Here is a 23,270-nt window from a genome sequence, read left to right as displayed (position 1 = left end):
AGCCCCGAGGTGCCCGATGGAACCACTGGTCTGTCGTGGGCTGTGGGTGGGCCCCCGTGTGGCTCCATCCCAGTGCGGCCTCTTACCAAAGGCCTGCTCTCCCCTCTCCCCTCAGTGCGCCGTGGGTAGGAGGGGCCACAGAGGCTGCTCTGAGCGCGGCCCGCTGACCCGGCATCTTCATGTCTATTACCCCCTTTAATGTGGCCCGCACAATAACCCTGAGAGGAGGCAACATTGTTCCTTAGTTTATTTTAAATTGTGGTAAAATACACATGACATTAAACTTACCATCCTAACTGGATGCATGAACTCAAAGTATTTCTTAGCACCCAGTTCAGGGGCAGTAAGCACCTTCACACTGTTGTGCAACCATCACCACCATCCCTCCCCAGAACTTTCTCACCTTCCCAAACTGAAACTCTGTCCCCTTTAGACACTAACTCCCAATTCCCTGTCACCCCGGCCCCTGGCAGCCACCATCCTCTGTCTCCAGAAATGTGATTACTCCAGGGACCTCATATAAGTGGGATCATATGGTGTTTGTCCTTTTATGACTGGTTTATTTCACTTGGCATAATGTCCTCAAGGTTCATCCATGTCGTAGCCTGTGTTAGATTTGTCTCCCTTTTTAAGGGTGAACACTATTCCATTGTGTGGATAAACCACATTTTGTTCATCCACTCACTTGTCAATGGGCATTTGGAGTGCTTCCACCTTTTGGCTACTCAAACAGCTTTTAAGCCCACAGCTTTGGAGTGAGACACGGCTTTTGGGTGGGCAGTCTGAAGTCATACATCTTGGCTCCCTCATGGCAGTAGAAGGGCCGGGATTCCCAGCTGGTCCGGGCCGTGCTGAGGAGTACAGATGGCAGAGATGTGTGCTCATAGGCCCCTGAGCAGCGGGTGGCTGACAGCCTCCAGCAGTGAGCTCCTGCGGGGCTGCCTCGGCCTCTGAGCCAAGTGGTGGTCTCCTGGGGTGGCTCGGGCCCATCACTGGGGATACTGTAGTTCGAGGGCCTTCCATTTCTGCCTGACCCCTCTGCCAGGTCCGAGGGCCCTCCCCACCCCATCCCAGGAGTTACCCCCGATAGCACGCTCTTAACTCTACTTCAGCGTCTGCTTCCTGGAATCCTGGGGGACCCAGCTGACAGGATCATCGGAAGAATTAGCTACATTAGCAGCACAGCTGGGACCCAGGCCTGCTGGATCTGAGGTCACAGTTCTTGTGGCCTCGCCTCGATGGCTGTCCCATTAAAGATGAGGCTTGGGACAAAGTCCCAGAGAGACAATCTAGTGGAGAGTCTTATGTTGCTGGGATTAGGGGCTCAGGTTTTGCAGTCAGAAGGCCCAGCCTCAAACCCAGGTCTCTGATGAACTCTGACACCGCAGGCAGGCAACTCAACCTGGGAATCATAATCTCCCGAACCACCACGTAGGAAAAAAGAAATAGGACTCCCTCGCCGCAGGGCTGTGAGAACTCAGTGAGCATAAGTGTGTAAAGTCCTTAGCACACTGGGCACTTTCTAAATCGGTGCATAATTAATAGCTCCTCTCTGTGCCCCCCAAATTACGCCCCTGCCCCCGGAGTTTTGTTAAAAGCAGCTCTTTATTAACACGAGCCCAGTGGAAATTAGTGTGGGTCTAAAAAGAAATCAGAAAATTAGAACATGAGCAAGAAAGGAAAATCAAGGTCATTATCTTGCTTCATAAATCTCCTTGTCCTGTTTCCTACTGTGCTTAACCCAACCATCACTTTCATAATGGCCAGGTTTGGAAACTTGAACCCATCCCTCTCCTATGTTGTCATCCCCTCCACTCCAGTACCGACCTCTCAGTGTTTTCTGCACCCCCTCCCCCATCCTGCCCTTGTTTGGGCATATTGCCGTCTGCCAGGACACACCCATCTCTAACTGCCCCTTCTCCCTCCCGGATGGCATGTCCAGCCCACCTTCCACAGGTTTCTAAAGCTCTCTTGTCTGTTGCTCACTGGTCCTCGATCGTGTCTGTGTTCAGTTATGATTAGGTTTGGCTGCTTATTACAGAAAACCCCAAATAACAGCAGCTTAGCCATGATAACAATTTCTTTTTTTTTTTTTAAGATTTTATTTATTTATTTGACACAGAGACACAGAGCGAGAGAGGGAACACAAGCAGGGGGAGTGGGAGAGGGAGAAGCAGACTTTCTGCGGAGCAGGGAGCCCGATGCGGGGCTCGATCCCAGGACCCTGGGATCATGACCTGAGCCGAAGGCAGACACCTAACGACTGAGCCACCCAGGCGCCCCAACAATTTCTTTCATTTTCGAGAAGTCTGGAAGTAGCCTTTCCAGGGCCCCTGCCACGCTCCATGGTTTCAGAGACTTGGGCTCCTTCTATCTTAGGGCTCTGTCACGTGTGGCACCTTACGGTCCAATATGACTACTCAAGCACCAGCCCTACATCTTCATTGTAGCCAGCAGGAAGGGAGAAGGAAGAAAGGTCACCCTTCCTCCCTAAAAGACCCTTACTATAGGGGCGCCTGGGTGGCTCAGATGATTAAGCATCTGCCTTCGGCTTAGGTCATGATCCTGGGGTCCTGGGATCGAGCCCCACATCGGGTTCCTGGCTCAGCAGGGAGCCTGCTTCTCCCTCTCCCTCTCCCCCTCTCCCCAGCTCATGCTTTCTCTCTCTGTATCTCTGTCAAATGAATAAATTAAAAAAAAAAATCTTTAAAGACCCTTACTATAAATCTCCAGACTTATAGTGGTGATCATTTTGCAATATATACGAAACAAAAAAAACAAAACAAAAGCAAAAGAAAGAACCGATGCCCTTGCACTTCTGTCTTTCAAAGCACGTGTCTGGCAAAATCTCAACTATGCTTTCCCCTCGCTGGCCGATGACTGAATGGGACTGGGCAGACTGGATCTACCGTGAATCCACTGGACCTCGGATGGCCTCCAGCACTGCCCAGAATGCATTTTCTCCTCAGTTTGTGCTTCTCCTCCCTGGGGTGGCTATTTTTCCTTTTTTTTTTTTTTAAGATATTTTATTTATGCATTTGACAGAAGGAGAGCATGTGCATGAGCAGGGGGAGCAGAGGGAGAGGGAGAAGCAGGCTCCCCGTGGAGCAGGAAGCCTGACTTGGGGCTCCATCCCGGGACCCTGGGATCATGACCTGACCTGAGCTGAAGGCAGACTCCTCACCAACTGAGCCACCTAGGCGCCCCTATTTTTACTTTTTTAAATACAAAAGCATAATTTGCATACATTAACATTTACCTTTTTCCCTGTATGGTTCTGCAAGTTCTGACAAACGCATACAGTCATACAACCACCATACAACCACCACCAGCAGCATCCAGCTACAGGAGAGTTCCATCATCCCAGTGCCCTGTGCCCCTTTGTGGTTCGCCCCTCCCCCACTCGCAGCCCCTGTCCACCACGGATATGTTTTCCATTTCCTACGGTTTTACCTTTTCCAGAATGTTCTATAAGCAGAATCATATGCTATGTAATCTTTTGACACTGCCTTCTTCCACTGATAATACATTGGTGATCCATCCGTGTTGTTGTATACGTAAGTAGATCATTCCTTTTACCGGCAGAGTAACATTCCCTTGTATGGTGTATCACAGCTCACTTATTTATTTGCCAGGGGAAGGGCATTGGCCAAGTTACCTCCAGGATTTGGTCATTGCGAGAGAAACCACTTTAAGACTTTGTGCAGGTTTTCGTATGAAATCAAGTTTTCGTTCTACCTGGAGTGGGATTGTGGGGTCATAGGTTTCCCTGCAAAACTGCTCTCCTGAGTGGCTGTACCCGTTTGGGTTCCCGAAGGAGGCACGAGGGTTCCTGTTGCTCTGCACGCTCACCAGTTGCTCGTGCCAGGTTTTTTTTTTTTTTTTAATTTTAGCCATTCTCATGTGGTCTGTTATTGTGGTTTTAACTCCTATTTTCTTACTGAGTAATGATGTTGAGCATCTTATGTGCTTATTTGCCAGCCATATGTCTTTTTTGGTGAAGTATCTTTTCAAATCTTTTGCCCATTTAGAAAAATTAGGTTGTTTGGGTTTTCTTTTTAATGAGTTTTGAGAGTTCTTTATATATTCTGGTTAGAGCTCCTTTATCAGATATATGATAATGCAATTATTTTTCTCCTTGTCTTTGGCTTGGCTTTTCGTTCTTTAAACAGTGTCATTTGAAGAACATAAATTCTTCATTTTGGTTATTGTTAATTTTTTCTTTTTGCTTTTGCTGTGACATCTAAGAAACCTTTGTCTAATGTAAGGTCCCAAAGATTTTCTCCTGCATTTTGTTCTAGAACTTGTATAGTTTTAGTGCTTACTTTTAGGTCTATGATCCATCTCGAGTTAGTTTTTGATTATGTGTTAGGTCAGTGACTTTATTTTTAACTGAGTTTCTTTTTTTCTGCAAGTATTACAGGCTCACATTGGGAAAGACCATGTACGTGCCTTACGGTGAGGGTCAGGACTTCCATGCCCTAACTCCTCTTGGATCTCCACTCTGCAAAGGCAACCATTCCCAACTCATTTACTTCTTTTTTTCCCTGTGTTTACCTCCATGGAACATGCTTATTCTACTCTTCTTGAGTTTCAACTTTAGACACTTTCTTTCTAAATTTTTAGATTTTATTATTTATTTATTTATTTATTGAGAGAGAGAGAGAGAGAGAGAGAGAGAGAGAGTGAGCACCAGCAGGGGAAGGGAGGAGGGAGAGGGAGAGAATCTTAAGCAGACTCCACACTCAGTGTGGAACTGAACTTGGGGCTTGATCTCATGACCTTGAGATCATGACCTGAGCAGAAACCAAGAGTTGGATGCTTAACCCACTGAGCCACCCAGGTGCCCCCACTTTAGACACTTTCTACTGACTTGCTCCCATTGAAGATTACGTTTGCTTTCTTCCACCTTCTTCCACATCCCCCACCAACCCACCGTGCTTGTTCCCAATGTAGTTGTGTCACCATTTTGTTGAACTTGGTGCTATGGCATCATGACTATGTACTTACAGCTCACAGCAAAATAGTGTATTATGATTACATTTTCTTCCTCACACATTTTTTCCTCTTATAGTTAACTATTTTTTTCATTTGTTTGACTTCGTAAGTGCCAGCCTCTCACTTATCCTTACATTCTTGGACAAACTCTATGGCACCTCTCAACATAGTGCGAAAAATCAGGTACTCTGTAAGTGTCTTTGCTTAGATTCCCTCTTGCTCCTTGGGTTCCTATTTGGACTGGTGCCCTCCCGGCCTGCAGCCCACTGCTGTCCTGGGACTGCTTCTCACAGGGATGTCCCTTCATGCCTCCTCAGTGCCGAGTCTCATTTTTTGGATACCTAGCCTTCCTCTTTCCCAGTGAACTTTCTGGTTTAGGTGGAGCACTTCCTCTCACACATACTAAAGTCATGGCACGTGGGTCCTTGTGTGACTGAAATGTCCTACTTTCTCTCTTGTCTGGGAGCTTGGATGCTACATAGAAATCTGGGTTAGAAATAATTGTTCTTCAAAATGTTAAAGCTGTCACCACTGCTGTTGAGAAGTCTGAAGTCATTCTGATGGCTGGTTCTTCGTGTGTGTCTACTTCTTTTCCTCCAGAATCTTTTAGTGGAAGTGGGGTGGGTGGAGTTCAGACCTGGCAGCCAGGGGCCTGGGAGCTGAGTGCGGAAGAGGCTGGGGGCTTCAGGCTCTCTTGTAACCCCCTGCCTTCAGCTGGGCCTTAGTGCCCCATCCAGGGTCCCCTGGTTCATGTCTCCAGATGTAGTGTGGCCTACAGATAAAGCACAGGATTCCTAGTTGAATTTGAATTTCAGATAAGCAGTGGTGAATATTTTAGAATGGTGTCCTATGCAACATTTGGGACACACTTATACTAAAAAAGATTATTAGGTGTCTATTTGAAATTCAAATTTAGTTGTGTATCTAGTTTTTTAATTTGCTAAATAGGGCAACCCTATCCAGAGGCAACCTTTTTTCCTGTCTGGGAAGGTCAGTCACCTAGTTGAGAGGGCTGAGGGAGGCATACCTGTATAGAGGTGGCTTTCCAACCCAGATTTCTACAGAGCAGCCAAACTCATACAAGGGTGACAATAGACAGAAGATATTTCGGCCACATGAGCTCCTGTAGACCCAATCCTTCTGTCTTCAGCCTCTCTCGGCACAGGCCTGCCTTCCCAGGGACTTGGCACTCCAGTCCTCACGCCTCTCCCTCCGCACGCCCCACCCTTGCAAGCAACAGACAGAGAGAGTGAAACGAAATCACTCCGTGTTTGTCTGTTTTCCAGATTAGGAAGTTCCATTCACAGCTTTCGCCTCTTGCCAACTCTTTCCTTTTCTCTTCGGCCTAGCAGGTTTTTATCTTTTTCTTCTTGAATTCTCATTTCTGAGGAGTGTCCTGAGGGAGCAGAGAGAATTTGGGGGGCGAACTTTTGGTAAAAGATATACAGAAAAGTGTGTAAATCATGAGCTCAGAGTGAAATGAAGTCTTACAAGGTGAACGCAACCATGTGACCAGCACACAGCTCAAGAGAAAGAAGCATAGTTAGTACCCCAGGGGACTCCTGAAACCTGTGCTAGTCCCTACCACCTCTTTAAGGATAGTTGCTACCCTGCCTTTTGGAAAACTTTTTGCAAGGGATAAACAGGAAATATCTTAATCTTTTCAGGCCAAAGGGTCTCCGTTGTAGCTACTGAACACTGTCCTTGTAGCATGAAAGCAGCCATGGGCAATAGTAAGTGAATGGACTTGGCTGGGTCACAATAAAACTTTATTTATAACACAGTCTTGGGCAGAATTTGGTCTGTGGGCCGTAGTTTGCCAATCTCTGTTCTAGATAGTGGCTTTGCCTATTGTCAGACTTTACAGAAACGGAATCATACTGCATATACTCGTTTGTGTCTGGCTTCTTCCCCCTCAGCATTATGTTTGTGAGATTCAACCATATTATTGCATGTAGTTATAGTTTATTAATTATTTTTTTAAAAATTTCTTTCTTTCTTTCTTTCCTTCTTAGATTTAATTTTTTTAAGTAATCTCTACCCTCAATGTGGGGCTTGAGCTCAAAACCCTGAGATCAAGAGTCACATGCTCTACTGACTGAGCCAGCTGGACTAGTTTATTAATCCCTTTTGCTGTATAGTATGTTGTTGTGTGAACATACTACAATATATTTATCCATTCTACCATCTATGGTCATTTTGGTGGTTGCCAGCTTTTGGCTATTATGAAGAGTGACACGAACAGTTTTGTACATATTTCTTGGTAAACACACACACTGTTTTCCTTAAAAAATGTATAGTCCTAGGAGTAGGACTATTGGTAGGAGGTTTAAGTAATTATTTTTGATCAGCTGTATTCCAATGGGAGCTATTACTTGACAGGTGAACTTGGCCACTTTGGCTTCACATTCTCCTTCCTTCTTCCTGGGGTGCCATTTAAATAACCCATGGGGTGTGTGTCCGGTTATTGGCTGGGCTCTGTTCAAAGTGGCCTCGCTGGAGCCAACAGCTCCTCCTGGTCCTCAGATTCATCTACAACAAAATGTAGAACATGCTTGGGGTACCTGGGTGGCTCAGTCATTAAGCATCTGCCTTTGGCTCAGGGTCATAATCCCAGGGTCCTGGGATCGAGCCCCACATCAGGCTTTCTGCTCGGTGGGAGGCCTGCTCCTCCCTCTCCCACTCCCCCTGCCTGTGTTCCCTCTCTCGCTGTGTCTCTCTCTGTCAAATAAATAAATTAATTAAAAAGAAAACAAAACAACAAAAAACCAAAATGTGGAACATGCTCTTCAGGCTGTTGTTGGAAGATTGTTAACAGGGCGTGTGTCTGGTTCTGAACGTGTGGTAGAAGTAATTGTTGCCACTCTCTTGAAGGGTCTGGGCCCCTTCATAGTTTTGGATGATTGAATGGTTTGAGAATCTTGGTTTTGCTCAAGAACTTTAAAGAAATCACAGGTGAAAATGTCTATTAGTGTGGGCCCTCGAAAGGCGCCTGTCACCCGGAAGGAGCTCAGTTCATGTCTTAGTTTGTTATAGTGACTCTGGGCTCAATCTGGAAATACAGATTGCAGCCTGAGACGCAGAGAGCCCACAACTCAGTGGTCCCTGCCTGGGTATTTGCTCTGGAGAAGCGCCTGCCCCTGTGTATCAGGAGGCCTGCTTGAGGGTGACCCGGGAGCTTTGCTGGGACTGGCAGAGAATTGGAAATAAATTAAGTAGCCATTGGCAGCCAAATGGATGACTACATTTGGTATGACTGGAGTACTTTATTGTGGTTAAAATCGATAAGTTAGACCTGCATGGGTCTCCCTGGGTTCACAAGGATAAAGCTCAAACATGTAATGCTGAGTAAAAATATCAAGTTGCAGATACGTATGTAAGGTCTGATAAGATATATGTGAAGTTTAAAACACAAAATGATACCCTGTTTTGTTGATGGTTATACACACACACAGTATATAATATTTATATATTTATATATATTTTATGCAGTAAATGCATAAAAATGTGGAGGAGAAGGATTCATGTCAACTTTAGCGGAATGTTTACTTCAGGGAAGGGAGAGAGAAAAATGGGTTTGGGGAGGCCTGGAAATGAAGCTAAAGTGGCCAATTGTTCACCTTGTCAAAGAAGAGTGTTTGTTACATTACTCTCTGCATTTATATATATATTAGCCCCAATTCAAAAACTTTAAATTATTTAAACAATGCTCTAAGTTCCATTTCTGGAATGGAAGCATGAGGAGCTCCATAGATCTACTAAACAAGCAAAACTGGTGCAAATCTTATAAGAAATCATTTCAAGTCTCTGGAAATTGTCCTAAGGGCACACAGCAAAGGAAGAAACGTTTATTCAAGAAAACCTACTGAAACATGGTAAGAACAACGCGTCCGTGGCATTTGAACCATGACCCATTCCCTCCCCCACCCTCTTAGCTTTGACGACAGAAGCTCTGCTCAGGTGGGGCAGCCAGAGCCCAGGTCCCAGCTCTTCCTAGCTCCCAGTTCAAGGTTATAGTTTCACCCTGGGAGGAGCAGGCTGCCAGTATTTCTTATCACTCCTGTGTCAGAAGGTCTTCAGATCATCCCTAGATTCTGTGATTTGCTGGAAGGACTCATACAGCTCAGCAGGTAGTCATACCATGGCTGGGACTTAATATGGTAAAAGAATGCAAAGCTAACTCAGCAAAGAACACAGGCCCGTGGGGGGAGCCCAGTGGAAAGAGACGCTAGCTTCCCAGGGTCCTCTCCCAGAGAAGTCACACAGGACACAATTAATGTCCTCTACAACACGCGTGGGGTGCCTCCAGTCAGGGGAGCTCGTGAGAGACGCATTGCCCAGGATTTTTACTGGAGATTGGTCACGTAGGCCCCTTCTGCCTAGCATGTAGCAAAATTCTAGACTCTGAGAAGGAAAGCAGGTGTTCAGCGTAAAGCATGTTGTTTGCATAAATAATGAGGCACAATGAGCCAGTCTTACAGTCCGGGGAGTGGGAACCTTCCAACCCCAACTTCCCAGATGCCGGGCAAGGCCAACTTTTTCAGCAGGCCTTTCCAAAAGTAGCGGCGAGGCCTTCAGAGTTAACTCTTTTCCACACCTGAACCTCTCCCCACCCCTCAGTTACCTGTTGCAGAAGCTAAATTCTAGATGAGTGTGGCCATGAGGTCTAGGCTCCTTTCTTCCACGTAGCTCCTGATCATGGAGTAGAGGCTCTACCTCAGGCATGACACATTGAAAATAATGAGGTCCCTGTCCCATTGTCCCAGCTCGTTCATAGGGTGGAAATTCCGCACCAGGAGAGGCAAGCCGAGAAGCGAGAGGCAAAGCCAAGTGTCCCTCCAAGAGACCCCTTCCCTCTTCCACAAACACGTATGGCGGCCTGTTATAGACTGGGCAAGCTAGGCCAGGGGTATGAGGTGACCGGACCTGGTCTCTCTCCTCAAGGAACTCATGATCTGGGGGGACAGCCGGCCCCTACCCAGAAGATTCCAGCACTGTGGCCTTTTCAGAGGTCCTACGGGCCTGACTGGGAGTGGCCACAGGGACAAACTTCTATTGGAGTGTTTCTCAAAGCAGGACCCTGTACTACCTGCAGGAGAGTCTGGGTAGGAGTGGGAAGAGGGAGATGAGAAAGGGCTGGGGTGGGGGAGGAGGCAGGGTATTCTCAGGAAAATGCATATTCTCAGGCCTCTCCCTAGGCTTGCTGACTGGGACTCTGCACTGTTAGAGTCCCCAGGTGCTTTCTATCAGCCCACTGTGGCGGCTGCAGGGCAAGGACTGCACTTTTAATGCAGTTCAAATGCCCGGTCCTCTTCCTCTGAAATGCACACCCTCTTCCTGTTTGTTGAAGCCCTTTTGACTCCCCTCTTTGGAGAGGGCTTCCTCAAGCCCAGGGTTCCCCGGAACTTCATTTGATTTCTACCATATCCATTACACCACTTGAATAATATTAGAAAATTTGGTTTATATTTTCCTTTAAATCGTTTTTATATAAATACATTTCTTTTTTCTTTTTTTAAAGATTTTATTTATTTATTTGACAGAGAGAGACACAGCGAGAGAGGGAGCACAAGCAGGGGGAGTGGGAGAGGGAGAAGCAGGCTTCCCGCCGAGCAGAGAGCCCAATGCGGGGCTCGATCCCAGGGCCCTGGGATCATGACCTGAGCCGAAGGCAGACGCCCAACGACTGAGCCACCCAGGCACCCCTATGTAAATACATTTCTTTCAGAGGAAATTTTTATTACGGTAAATGGAAAACCAGTGCCACCTGTCATAATCGAAGGGAACTAAAAATACCAGCTGCGAACACCAAATGCAGGTATCCCCCACTTTTTGAAAGTTCACAGTGCGCCACTTTGCTTTTATGAAAGACCTCTTAGGTATTAGTATCGGTTTCCACTAACCGAAAGAAATCCAAAGATTTTCCCTTACGAGAAAGGGCGAAAAGCGAAAATAGTGTTCAGCGTTTGTCTTGCAGCGAGCGCGCTGATAGAGGCCGCGAGCATCCGGAGCAGCAAGACGGGCGCCGCCCAGCACCTTCCCCCCGGAGCTCCACTCAGCATCTCAGCATCAAGCCTGTATCTGTGAGCATCTGTTGTCTTATTTCGATTCACTCTGTGCATCCATTAGCAAGATGTGTCCTGAGGTACCAGAAAAGCCTCAGAGAGGTTACTTTTTGAATCTGGATATGACAAAAAATTTCCCATATAAATGAATGGTGATTGCTCCTTCACTTGACGCCACTCTAGCTTGTGGGAGTTTTCAGAGGAACGCCCTATTTCTGGAGAGCGGGGGAAACCTGCAGGACCATTATGTTTTCCCTAGGTGCCTGCTGAGGCTCCAAGGCCGGGGCCTGCGGTCTCTCTGGTACAAAGGGAGATGAGCTCGGGTTGGAGAAATGTGAAGCATATTAGACCCATGGAGACGTCTCCTGGACACGCGTGGAAGGATTGCAAGGGAACTGAAAAAGAAATGACTATTTTGCCAGAGGACTTGGTGAGCTTTTATCCTGGGATCCCACCTCCATTGCTGGTGGGCCCCCAAGGCAGGAGACTAGGGGTAGGCCACCTGAGCCACCCTCATGGCCTCCTGTGGGCTCCTGCTGTCCTGTCCTCTGAGCCAGCCTGGAATTGTCAGTGCCCGCCTTGCAGTGCTCCTGGCCAGTGACAGGCACGCCACACGATTTGCTCAACGACTGACTCATTTCTCTTGACAGGGTAGGTCTTACTATTTTCCTACTACAGAAAAGGAAGCTCAGATTCAGACAGGTTAAGTGGCTGGGCCAAGGTCACACAGCCAGCAGTGGGGGAGCTGGGGTTAGAGCCAAGGAGTGCTGGCTCTACCTCTTTGGAGAGGGCTTCCTCAAGCCCAGGATTCCCCGGAACTTCATTTGATTTCTTTGGAGTGGGTCCCACTCCAAAGCCATGTTTTAAAAAAAATACTGTACACTTATAAAATATATTTTGAACAGATAGGAAAAAAATAGAGAACAATACAACAGATATTTGTGTGAACCTCACTCGGCTAGAACAAATCCTGATGTTGTGGCATGTACTTGGGTTAGGAATCCTTGAAGTCCGGGAAACATTCTGATGAACCTGAAGTCTGCTTTGGGTCCCTCTCCATCACGTTTCTCTCTCTCCCTACACATAACCCTGTCTGAGGTCATTGTGAATCTTTGTCACCCATGTTATTGACTTTTATTACATATGTACGCATCTCTAAATCACAGACAGCAGCATCATTTTGCATGTTTTAAGCTTTATGTAAGTGGTTTCATGAGGGATCTATAATTCTGCTATTTGCTTGTTTTCATTCAATGTAATGTTTCTGAGATTTTATCCACACAGATATGCGCGTTCTGGTTTGTTCTAACTTCCGCAGAGGGTTGAATGCACCTCGAGTAGCCAGCCATTCTCCTGTTGAGGGACATAGGTCATTTTCTGACACCCTGCCTGTTCCTACAAAGAGTGCTGTTGTAAATGCCTGGTGTGTGCATGCACCGCCGTGGCCTGGGGTCAAGGGTTTCTCCCTGGTCTGCACCTAGGAGGGCCCGTAGGGCATTTGCACCTTCAGCTCTACCAAGTAATGCCCAGCCGTGCTCCAAAGAGGCCGCACCGCAGTGGGGATGGGGGGCAGTGCACGTGGGGCCAGGCGGGGTCAGGACAGCGCTCCTGGCCCTGGCGTCCGCTTTCTGCCAAAGGAGGGGTGCGAAGTGGTCTCTTCTTGGTCGGACTTGCTTTTTCTCTGAATTCTAGTGAGGCTGAGCACCTTTTCATTTGTTTACTAGCCATTCAGGTTTCCCCTTCTGTGAAATCAGCTCATCCCTGTTGCCCGTTTTTGGTTTTTTTTTTTCCCCTCTAGCTTTTTTTGCTTATCACTTTGTAGACCTTCTGTCTGTATCCTGTTTCTAGACGACGTCTAAGGAACTTCGTCTTTCCCGTTCTTGCTTCTCCTGATCCCCGCGGTCCCGGTGGTGTCGGGAGCGTGCTGTGCACCTGCAAGGTGGCTGCCGGGGCCTGGGCAGCGAGCCTGGTTCTGGAGTCAGGGCTCGGACCCACCGCCTCACCGCAGGAAGCCATCCGGGGCGGCCACCAGGGGGAGGAGCTGCTTCACTGACCGCAGTCCCTCGCTCCCTGCCGCAGCTAGGGGAGCGCGGCCACCCGGAGAGGGGCGGGGCGGGGCTGGCGCCCCAGGAGGGGCGTGGCCTGAAGCCGAAGCCGAGGGAGACCCCCCTCCCGGCCCCCCTCCCCCGAAGGTGGCGCAGGAGGTGTGGTGCTGGCTGAGCAGGCCCTTGCTACCGGGCACCTGACGCCTGGGCAGGGCAGCCCTTGTCCACGGGATAGTGATCCCTTCCCTGCCTGAATAGACAGGGGTCTGGGGCTGGAGCCACCAGGTGGCCCTTGGGTTTTTCTGCTCAATATGCTACCATCCTTCATTCTTCCTGGTTTTAAATGAACCAAAGAGCAATCCCGGCAGCTCGACCTCCCTCTTCCAGGGAGCCTGATGTAATTAGTGTTCTTGGCTCTGGAGTCCTGACTCCACTGAGTTTCACATCCCGCGGGGCAGCCGACTCCTGTCTGACCCACAACCGCTGCAGGCGGGACTCGGGCTGGGAGCGGCGCGGGGGAGCCAGGCGAGCTGAAACCCTGGACTGGAAGAGTCTGGTCGGGTGGCTCCCAGCACAGAGCCGGGGCTGCAAGACTGAGGGCTGAAGGTCCCCAGGAACCAGCCGGTGGGTGCTCCCACTGGGAGCCCTGAGTTGGAGGGACACCGGGCACGTGGTTGGCACACAGGAGCCGGTCTGGGTGTGAATCCCTATCCCAGTGTGCCCCCAACCCTGTGACCTTGGACAAGTATCAGGTTTCCTGTTTCTAAAATGCTGTACATAACAGCAGCACCTGCCTTGCAGGGCTGGCAGGCTCTTTGGAGGTTAAACGACTGAAGCATGTAGGGCGCTGTAGGGAGCTGCCGTTGGGTTAGCTGCTATTAATCATATAGAGAAAAACCTCCAGCAGACAGTGCAAAGTGATGGGAAATTATGCATTTTTCTGAAAGACAAACTATGTGCTTTGTTCAATTGCCACACAGAGTATAGAAAAAAATACGGTTTCTCCCTTTCATCTCTGACCCCAGTCTCCCAGTTCCAGAGTCCTGGAGGGGTGCACTGTACCAGAGGCACATACTGCTATATGCCCATTTTACAGATAGGGCAACAGAGGCTCAGAGAGGCCCAAAGGGACACAGCTGGTGCCGCTCTGTGGTCTTTAGGCAGCAATGTTTTCTGTCACGTGTGTGCACATGAGTGAGTGAGGAGGGGATGGGATTCAGCTCTGTGGGTTGTGTCTGGTTCTGCAACTAGCTCCTGGTGTGGCCTTGCCCAAGTCCCTCCTGGCTTGGGCCTGGGGTTCTCCTTCTGGTGGATGAGAGGTTGGGCTTGTGGCATGTCCAGGCCAGCTCTGAGTTTCACTGGTTCAGATGTGCCCAAACCTGGGGGCCCATTACCTCCTGAGAACCAGGTCCTGCCCAACAAGTTCTTCAGTGATTTGGGCATCCTGCAGTAATGGAGAAGCCTGGGCGTGGGAGCAGAGGGCACCTGCTCGTTGAGGGTCTCTCGTCCCTGTCCTCACCCACAGCCATGGCCTCCTCTCCTCCTCCCGTTCTAGTTATGAATTCTGGCTCAAGCTCTGCATGACAGTAAGCTGATGTAAACCCCAGTCATAGCCGAGCCCACACTAAGCTCTGGCTACCTTTCCTCTCTTACTAATGGCATTATTTTCTCTGGGATTAATAATGCCCTTATTTTTATTTAATTTTTTCCTTTTGCTTAACTTTCTATGTCCCCTAAGCATTCTGGAGAGACTGAGAGAGGAGGTCCCTGAGCAGTGTCTGGACCATAGTAAATACTCAGCAAGTGTGTTGCAAGAATGGAGAATTCTTGGTACTGTGGGGGAGCTGGAGCAATCAGAGCAAGGGAAGACTGGTCTCTTCACAGCTCTAAATGCGTCTGCCCTTCACAACTATCCTGAGACGGATGCTGTTCTCACCTTTCTTTTTATAGATGGGGAACTGAGGCACAGAGAGGTTTCAGGTCACACAGAGTGGGTGGTGCCGGATGTGGCCCTGGGGAGCCATGGGTAGAGAAAACCCACAAGAATACGCCCCCAGGTTAGGAAATGTTTCCCCTCTCCCTAGAGGAGATAGCACCTCACCTCATTCAATTCTCCAAAGCCCTGCAAATGAGGTAGGAATTATTAGTTCTACTGTCTAGATAAGGACATGAGGGATGGGAGAGGGGAGGTGAGGTGCCCAAGGCCACACAACCAGGGTGTGGGGGCTGGGGTGGGAACTGGTGGCCCCGAAGGCTCTGCTTCTTTGGTACCCAGCTACTTGCACCAGGGAATGGACAGCGAGAGAGGCCAGGAGGGCGGTGCTTGGGTGGGTCTGTTTTTGAGACAGAAACCTTTTTTTGGTAGGGCTGGGTGGCTATTAGAGAGTATGTGTGCTGGTTCCCCCCCCCTTTCCTCCCTTCCTCCCTCCCTCCCTCCCTTCTCTCTCTTCCTTTTCTTTCTTTCTTTCTCTTTCTTTCTTTCTTTCTTTCTTTCGTCTTTCTTTCTTTTCTTTTCTTCTCTTTTCTTTTTTTCCAGTAATCTCTAAGCCCAACATGGGGCTTAAACTCATGACCCTGAGGTCCAGAGTTGCATGCTCCACTGACTGGGCCAGCCAGGTGCCTTAATTTCTCTTTTTTTCTGACTGAAAGTTGTTCACACAATGATTGCAAACCACTTGAGCAGAGTAAGTGCAAAACGCCCTATTATCCAACCCCTGCAAAGATGACCGCTGTTAATGGGGGGGGGGGGGGGGGAGGATTCTGTAGGTGCACAGCTGTCTGTAAACACCGGTGTCAGGACACCACTCTGCTCTGCACCGCACCGTTTCCCCACTTAATGATCTCAGTTGGTACATACACACTTCGTTCTTTTTAACAACTCTGCAGTCCTCCATTGAGTGGTCAACGTAATTTATTTAGCTAATCTGTTACTGGTGCCCATTAGGTGGGAGAAATTCTTTTAAAAGTAGCTCAGCCCAAACTCATTAGTAATTAGAGAAATTAAAATCAAAATAACAAGGAGGTATCATCTCACCATATGGGCGAACATTAGAAAGGCCGGTGGGGTACGGGTGGTGCTGGAGGGGGTGGAGTCCCAGAAAGCCTTGTGTCTGCGGCAGGCGGGACTGCGCAGCCGCACTGCACTGCGAGGGAGCTGGCAGAGGCAGGGGAAGCCAGCGTGAGCCCGCCGTGCCTTCTGATGTCCCAGAGGGTGGGGGTGCGGAGGACCTGAGTGCTCACAGTGGCCCTGGTGTAGACACAGGTGAGCATGTCTCTGTTGCATTGTTCTTTGGAGACTAGGGGACAGTGTGAGTGGCTGTCAGGAGGGGAAGGACAGAAGGTATTGAGCACTTGCGCTGTGGCTTGTCCTAACTGAGATGTACAGCGGGAGTAAAATGTACACTGGATTTTGGAGACTTAGTAAAAAAAAAAAAAAAATTAAAATATCCCATTAATATTCTTTTATATTGGTTATGTGTTGAAATGACAATATTTTGGATATATTGAGTTAGACAAAATGTATTATTGAAATTCATTTTACCCATTTCCTTTTGTTTCATGAAGCCATTAGGTCATTTTTTTTTTTTTAAAGATTTTATTCATTTATTTGAGAGAGAATGAGATAGAGAGAGCATGAGAGGGGGGAGGGTCAGCGGGAGAAGCAGACTCCCTGCCGAGCAGGGAGCCCGATGCGGGACTCGATGCGGGACTCGATGCGGGACTCGATGCGGGACTCGATGCGGGACTCGATGCGGGACTCGATGCGGGACTCGATCCCGGGACTCCAGGATCATGACCTGAGCCGAAGGCAGTCGCTTAACCAACTGAGCCACCCAGGCGCCCGCCATTAGGTCATTTAAAATGATAGGTGTGGCTTTCATTATGTTTGCATCAGCTGACGCTGCTGGGAATACCCTGCAGAGGTTAGACGCCCTGATTAGATGAGCTCTTCCTAACATCTTTTTAGAGTTTGCCGGCCTCTTCTATTTCAAGATAAATCTTGCTTTTTTTTATCCACCAGTCTGATAATCTCTGAATTTTTATTTGAGTGTCTAGCTTATTTATATTTAGTGTAGGTATCCATATGTTTGTGATTACATCTCCCATCTTGCTCTTCATTTTCGATGTGGCTTCTGTTCTTTGTGCCTTTTCCTTCTTTTCCTGTCTCCTTTGCAGTAGCAACTGTATTCCCTTTAATCATCACTGCTGTTAGCTGTACCTTTTTATTTTGTTGCATTTGCTCTAGGGTTTACAATATGCACCGTCAACTTACTGAATTCTACTTTCAGATAATATTATACCTCTTCCTATAGAGCACAAAACCCTCCTTTTTTTTTTAATTTAAAGATTTGTTTATTTATTTGAGAGAGAGACAGAGAGAGAGCACGAGCAGGAGGAGAGGCAGAGGAAGAGGGAGAAGCAGACTCCCCACTGAGCTGGGAGCCCGACTTGGGGCTCGATCCCAGGACCTGGAGATCATGACCTGAGCTGAAAACAGATGCTTAACCATCTGAGCCACCCAGGCGCCCCAGCACAAAACCCTCCTAATAGCATATGCTTTATTTCTCAGTTCCTATCTTTTGCTCTGTTGTTTTTACATAATTTACTTCTGCATATGTCATAAATCCCACAATAACTGTCATCAGTTTTACTTTAAACAGTCAATTGTCTTTTATTATTTCGTTTGTTTCTTTATTTCTTTCTTTATTATTTATTATTTTGTTTAGTTTCAGAGGTAAAGTTTAGTGATTCATCAGTTACATATAACACTCAGTGCTCACTACATCAAGTGCCCTCCTTAATGCCCATCACCCAGTTACCCCATCTCCCCAGCCCCCCAACAACCCTCAGTTTGTTCCCTCTAGTTAAGAGTCTCTTATAGTTTGTCTCCCTCTCTGATTTTGTCTTATTTTATTTTTCCTTCCGTTCCCCTGTGTTCATCTGTTTTGTTTCTTAAATTCCACATGAGTGAAATCATATGATATTTGCGTTTCTCTGACTGACTTATTTCACTTAGTATAATACCCTCTAGTTCCATACACATTGTTGCAAATGACAAGATTTCATTCTTTCTGATGGCTGATTAATATTCCATTGTATATATAAACCGCATCTTCTTTATCCATTCATCTCTCAATGGACATCTGGGCTCTTTCCATAGTTTGGCTATTGTGGACATTGCTGCTATAAACATTGGGGTACAGGTGCCCCTTCAAATCACTCTGTTTGTATCCTTTGGATAAATACCTAGTAGTACAATTGCTGGGTCATAGTGTAGCTCTATTTTTAACTTCTTGAGGAACCTCCATACTGTCTTCCAGAGCAGCTGTACCAGTTTACATTCCCAGTAACAGTGTAGGAGGGTTCCCCTTTCTCTGCATCCTCACCAACATCTGTTGTTTCCTGTCTTGTTAATTTTAGCCATTCTGACTGGTGTGAGATGGTATCTCATCGTGGTTTTGATTTGTATTTCCCTGATGCCAGGTGATACTGAGCATTTTTTAAATTTTATTTTTATTTATTTTTAAGATTTTATTCATTTATTAGAGAGAGAGAGAGAGAGAGAGAGCTGCAGAGGGAGAGGGAGAAGCAGGCCCCCTGCTTAGCAGGGAGCCTGATGCCGGGCTCAATCCCAGGACCCTTGGATCATGACCTGAGCTGAAGGCAGATGCTTAACCAACTGAACCACCTAGGCACCCCGATGTTGAGCGTTTTTTCATGTATCTGTTGGTCATTTGGATGTCTTCTTTGGAAAAATGTCTGTTCATGTCTTCTGCCCATTTCTTGAAACAGTCAATTGTCTTTTAAAAAATCATTCATTTCAGACCCAGTGGCACACTATAATTAAATTTCTACTCATTTATACTGTGCAGTCAATCCTTGAACAATATGGGGTCTGTCTCCTCATTCCCACTGTTCCACCTTTGTTGGCCTCTTGCCTGGACTCTGCCAACAGCCTTCTATCAGGTGACCTATTCCTGTCCATCCTGAGGTATGGCCATCAAAGTGATCTTTATAAAATCCCATGCTGGCTTCCATGCGTCCACACCCAGGGTCCTTCCCAGCCTGGCCCAGTCTGCCTTTCCAGCCACCAGTCCACATACTGTTGGCACAGAACTTCTCTCTATATCCAGAACACACCAGGCCTTTTCCCATGCTGGGGAATGGGAAATGCTAGGCTGCTCCTGAACATAGAACCCCTTCCTCTTTATCCCTCCAGCAAACTCAAGCCTGAGGGTCTCCTGCCCTGTGAGCCCCCAGGATCCCCTAAAGCCAAGAGTCCTCTTCCCTGGGCTTCCCCTGCAGTTTGGGTCACTCTGCTTGTCCCAGAGATGCATTTAACTTAGGTTATGGCTTGTGTTTGGTGGTTACTATACTTCTTCGAGTCTTATGGCTTGTATCAGAGGCTTCATGTTAAAGCAGAGTGGAAATAATCCTGCAGGCAAGGAGGGTCTTTCCTTGTCATGGTTCCCCCGCAACCCCCATAGGGATGTCCCAGAGGTCTCAGAGACCACAGCTCTCATGGTCACACATCTGCATTTACACTGGCCTTGTTAACCCTGGGGCCCCAAACCTTTGGTGTGTCTGTGAAATCCTGTACAGGTTGTGCACAGACGTACTCTATGGGAATGTTAGGCATTAGGTAGTGTGGCAGGCAGAATAATGGTTTCCCCCCAATGTGTACATCCTAATCCTTGGAAACCTTGCATATCAAATGTTTCGTGGCAAAGGGGAATTAAGCTGCCGGCCAATGGACGTTAAGATGGGAAGATGATCCTGGATACCTGGGCGGGATACCTGGATACCACCAGAAATGGGGAGGGATCAGAAGTGGGAGACAGAGGAGGCTATTGGGGCAGGCAGAGCAGATGCAATCTTTGGCTTTGAAGATGGAGGAAGGGACTACAAGCCAAGACATGCCAGTGGCCTGTGGAGACTGAAAAAGGCAAGGATGTGGATTTGACGAGAGCCTCACCTCCCAAAGGAGTGCAGTCCTGGGACACCCTGATTTTAGCTCACTGATGTCCATTTCAGACTTCCAGACTACCGAAGCGTGAGATCACAGCTTTGTATTGTACCGAGCCACTAAATTTGTGGTTGTTTCTTCTGGCAGCGATAGAAACAAATGCAGGGATACGCTGAACTACACTACACTTTTCCTGTTGTGGGTGTAGACCCTAACCTCTCATAAGATGTCACTTCACCTATGTTTGCCTTCTTCCCTCCTCCAGAACATGAACTCGTTGAGGGCAGGGCCCTGCATCATACCTCAGAGGCTCAGAAGAGTGAGAAAGACCAGGTTCTTTGACTATTCAAATAACAGCTGGAGGAAACAGCTGAAATCCCCATCCCTTGGTGATTTGTTAGAGAAATTATGACAAATCTGGAATGGCACACTATATGGCTGGTAAAAAGAAAGTGTATGGCACACTCTTTTTCAGCTATATTGTTGAGTGAAAGCAGAATGAAACAGAGCCATGATTTAGATATAAAAACAAAGGAATAGGCATTTATTTTCCTTTATAATTTATATATTCCCTTAGCTCATATTTTTGTTCAAGAAAATTTGATGGAACGTGCTGGAAGTTGGCAAGCCTTTTCTGTGAAGGGCCAGATCGTAAATATTCTAGGCTTTGTGGGGCAGAGGTCTCCATGACAACCCCTGGGTTCTGCTGCTGCCATGGGATAGCAGCGTGACCGCGCCCCAGTGACGTTTTATTCACTGAGACAGGTGGTGGGTGAGATTAGTAGTAAATAAAAATGTCGAAGTTTCGAGAGGCAAATACAAGCGAGGTAGCTTGGGAACCATCGGCCTGGCATGCAGAACTTACCTCACTGCGATGAATGAAGATACCTCGTCACCAGACATCCCAGCGACCGACCGGGACTGTTTGAGTCCTCCCCTTTGGCTAGGTTGTCCGATGTCATCCCAGGAGAAAGTGGCTGTGGCGGGCGAAGGTTGGAGTATGGAAATCTTGGGCTGCACGTAACTCAAGGAGGCCTGACCACTTGGGAACCTTTATCATAACAAGTGGCATGGAGCACAGAGTCCCATGGCTGGGTCATTCAGTGGCTCCAGGGTGGTACCCAGGACCTGGATCTTTCCATGCCCCATCCTGTCCCCTCTGTGGACCAACCGCGGCGGTCTCCGTCTGCTTCCTCATCACCACAGGGCAGTGGCTGCAGCTCCAGGGGCACGCAGACTTGGAAAGACTCGGCAGAGAAAACCCTTCCACAAGTCCCTCCAGAGATTTCCCTCCATGTCCCCTGGGTGGAGACTGTGCCGTATGGCCTGTTACACTAGCCATGGTGCAAGGAGTGGCTTCCACAACCAGTTCATGCAGGATTTCCTGATGAGCTGGGACTGCCTCCTTGGGACTGCGAACAAGGATGGGGACCAGCTGGGGCTGCTAGGGTTGGCAAAGAAGTGGGGGGACTTGACTATATCCCAAAGCCTCTCCTCTGTCTTGGTGATCCCCAGCTGGGCCTGGTGTGAATGGCTGAAGAAGCCGTCTGGGTGGTGGCTGTCTTTCAGGGTCACCGGTGGAGGGGCATGACCCCTTAGAAGCTTTTCTGGTGTTTGGTTTTGGCTGACTGGCCATTGTCCTGTCGTAAAGACCCCAGCATCTCCCTCCTCTCTGAATCGGCCAGACACACTCCATTTCTGTACAAAGGACTTGCTGTACAAACTCCCTGCTGCCAGGTGAGCTCGGCTTCAGTGACAGGGACTCATGCCTGTTCTTACCCTGTCTGTCCACACTGTGTGGTGGAGGGATGTTCCCGTAGGACCTCCTTGCCTGAAACCCGGGTGCCGAGGCAGAGAACCACTCTTTGGTGTGGCGTTTGAAGTCTTTTGTGATTGGCCTCATCTCCTTTTCCTGATACCCTCCTGTGCTTTAACCATCTGGCAATGGGGCCACCTCCGGCCCCCGCACCCTCACATGCCCTGGCCTCTGGACCTTGCTTGCTCCTATGGTTTTCTGGTGAGTCAGCCCTCCCTGCCCTCCTTGGGATGCTCAGTACTTCCTGAGCACAGGAACCCCTTCTTTGAGAGAAATCTACATTGAATTGCAATATGAAAAGCAACAAAAGCGATCTTTCATTAGTAAATTTTTATTTTGCAAGTTCAAACTGAAAGCATCTGCTCATTATAAAGTCAATCAGTGAGAACAGTGGTGCTTTCTTAGTGGGTGCAAGCAGGACCCGGATGTGCTGACGGCTGCCATCTCTTGCCAGCCTCGGCATCCAGATCGTTTCCCTACTGTGTTCTATGCTCGGTGTCCAGAAATCCTGCCTCACAAAGATAAGAACTAGCAAAGAGTCAAAGTTTTCTAAGAGTACTCCATGACATACATGTCCCCTCATGTATGAAGAGACGGCCTTCAGTTGAGGTGAAAACAGGAGCGGTAGGAATTCAAAGTGGAATCCCTGACAGTCTCTGACAACAGGAGGGTAGAGGTGTCTTGTGTTTAATAACAAACATGAAAGTCAGACAAGAAGCACCCAGGGGTTCAATTGGATACTAAAAGCGAAGCTTGCTTATTTGTTTGCACACCATCTGGAGGAGCTGAGTGTGAGTCTGGGAAATGAAAAACCATCTCACATGAATGCACAGCTCCCCTACCATCCCACGAGAGTCCACTCAAGTACTGGGTCATTGTGGGCGCTATGCTTTGGGAAATGCAGATTACGATGATAATGATTCTAGAAATAATGGCAGCTAAAGGCTGTTTATTGTTTTAGTATCTGACAGGCACTTTGCTCAGCACTTTCTCACTCAGTCCTCATACCAACCCTAAAAATGATTTTTCTCCCCTTTCTGCATATGGGGAAAATAAGACTTTGGAAAGGTTATGTTGCCCAAGAGGTCACACAACTAGTGAAGTAGCAAGCCTGGCACTAGAGCCTAGATCTCGAACCTGATGTATTGACAAGATGTATCATGACACCCTGACAAGGCCTCCTTGATGCAGGGAAGTGTGGCAGCTTCTAAGTATATGCTCGTGGGTGGAACAGGCACAGTGGTTCTGTTAAGAGGAAGTCAGGGAAAAAGAGCTGGGTGGGGGGGGGGGGCTCTCTGCAACCACGGCTGCCCACAGCCAGCACAGCCCACTCAGAGGAACTGCTCTGCCTTTGCAGCAAGAAGAAAACCCCACTGGTT

Source organism: Neomonachus schauinslandi, chromosome 1, assembly GCF_002201575.2.
Source record: "Neomonachus schauinslandi chromosome 1, ASM220157v2, whole genome shotgun sequence".
In the NCBI taxonomy this organism is placed as follows: Eukaryota; Metazoa; Chordata; class Mammalia; order Carnivora; family Phocidae; genus Neomonachus; species Neomonachus schauinslandi.
Note: the sequence above shows the minus strand (reverse complement) of the source record.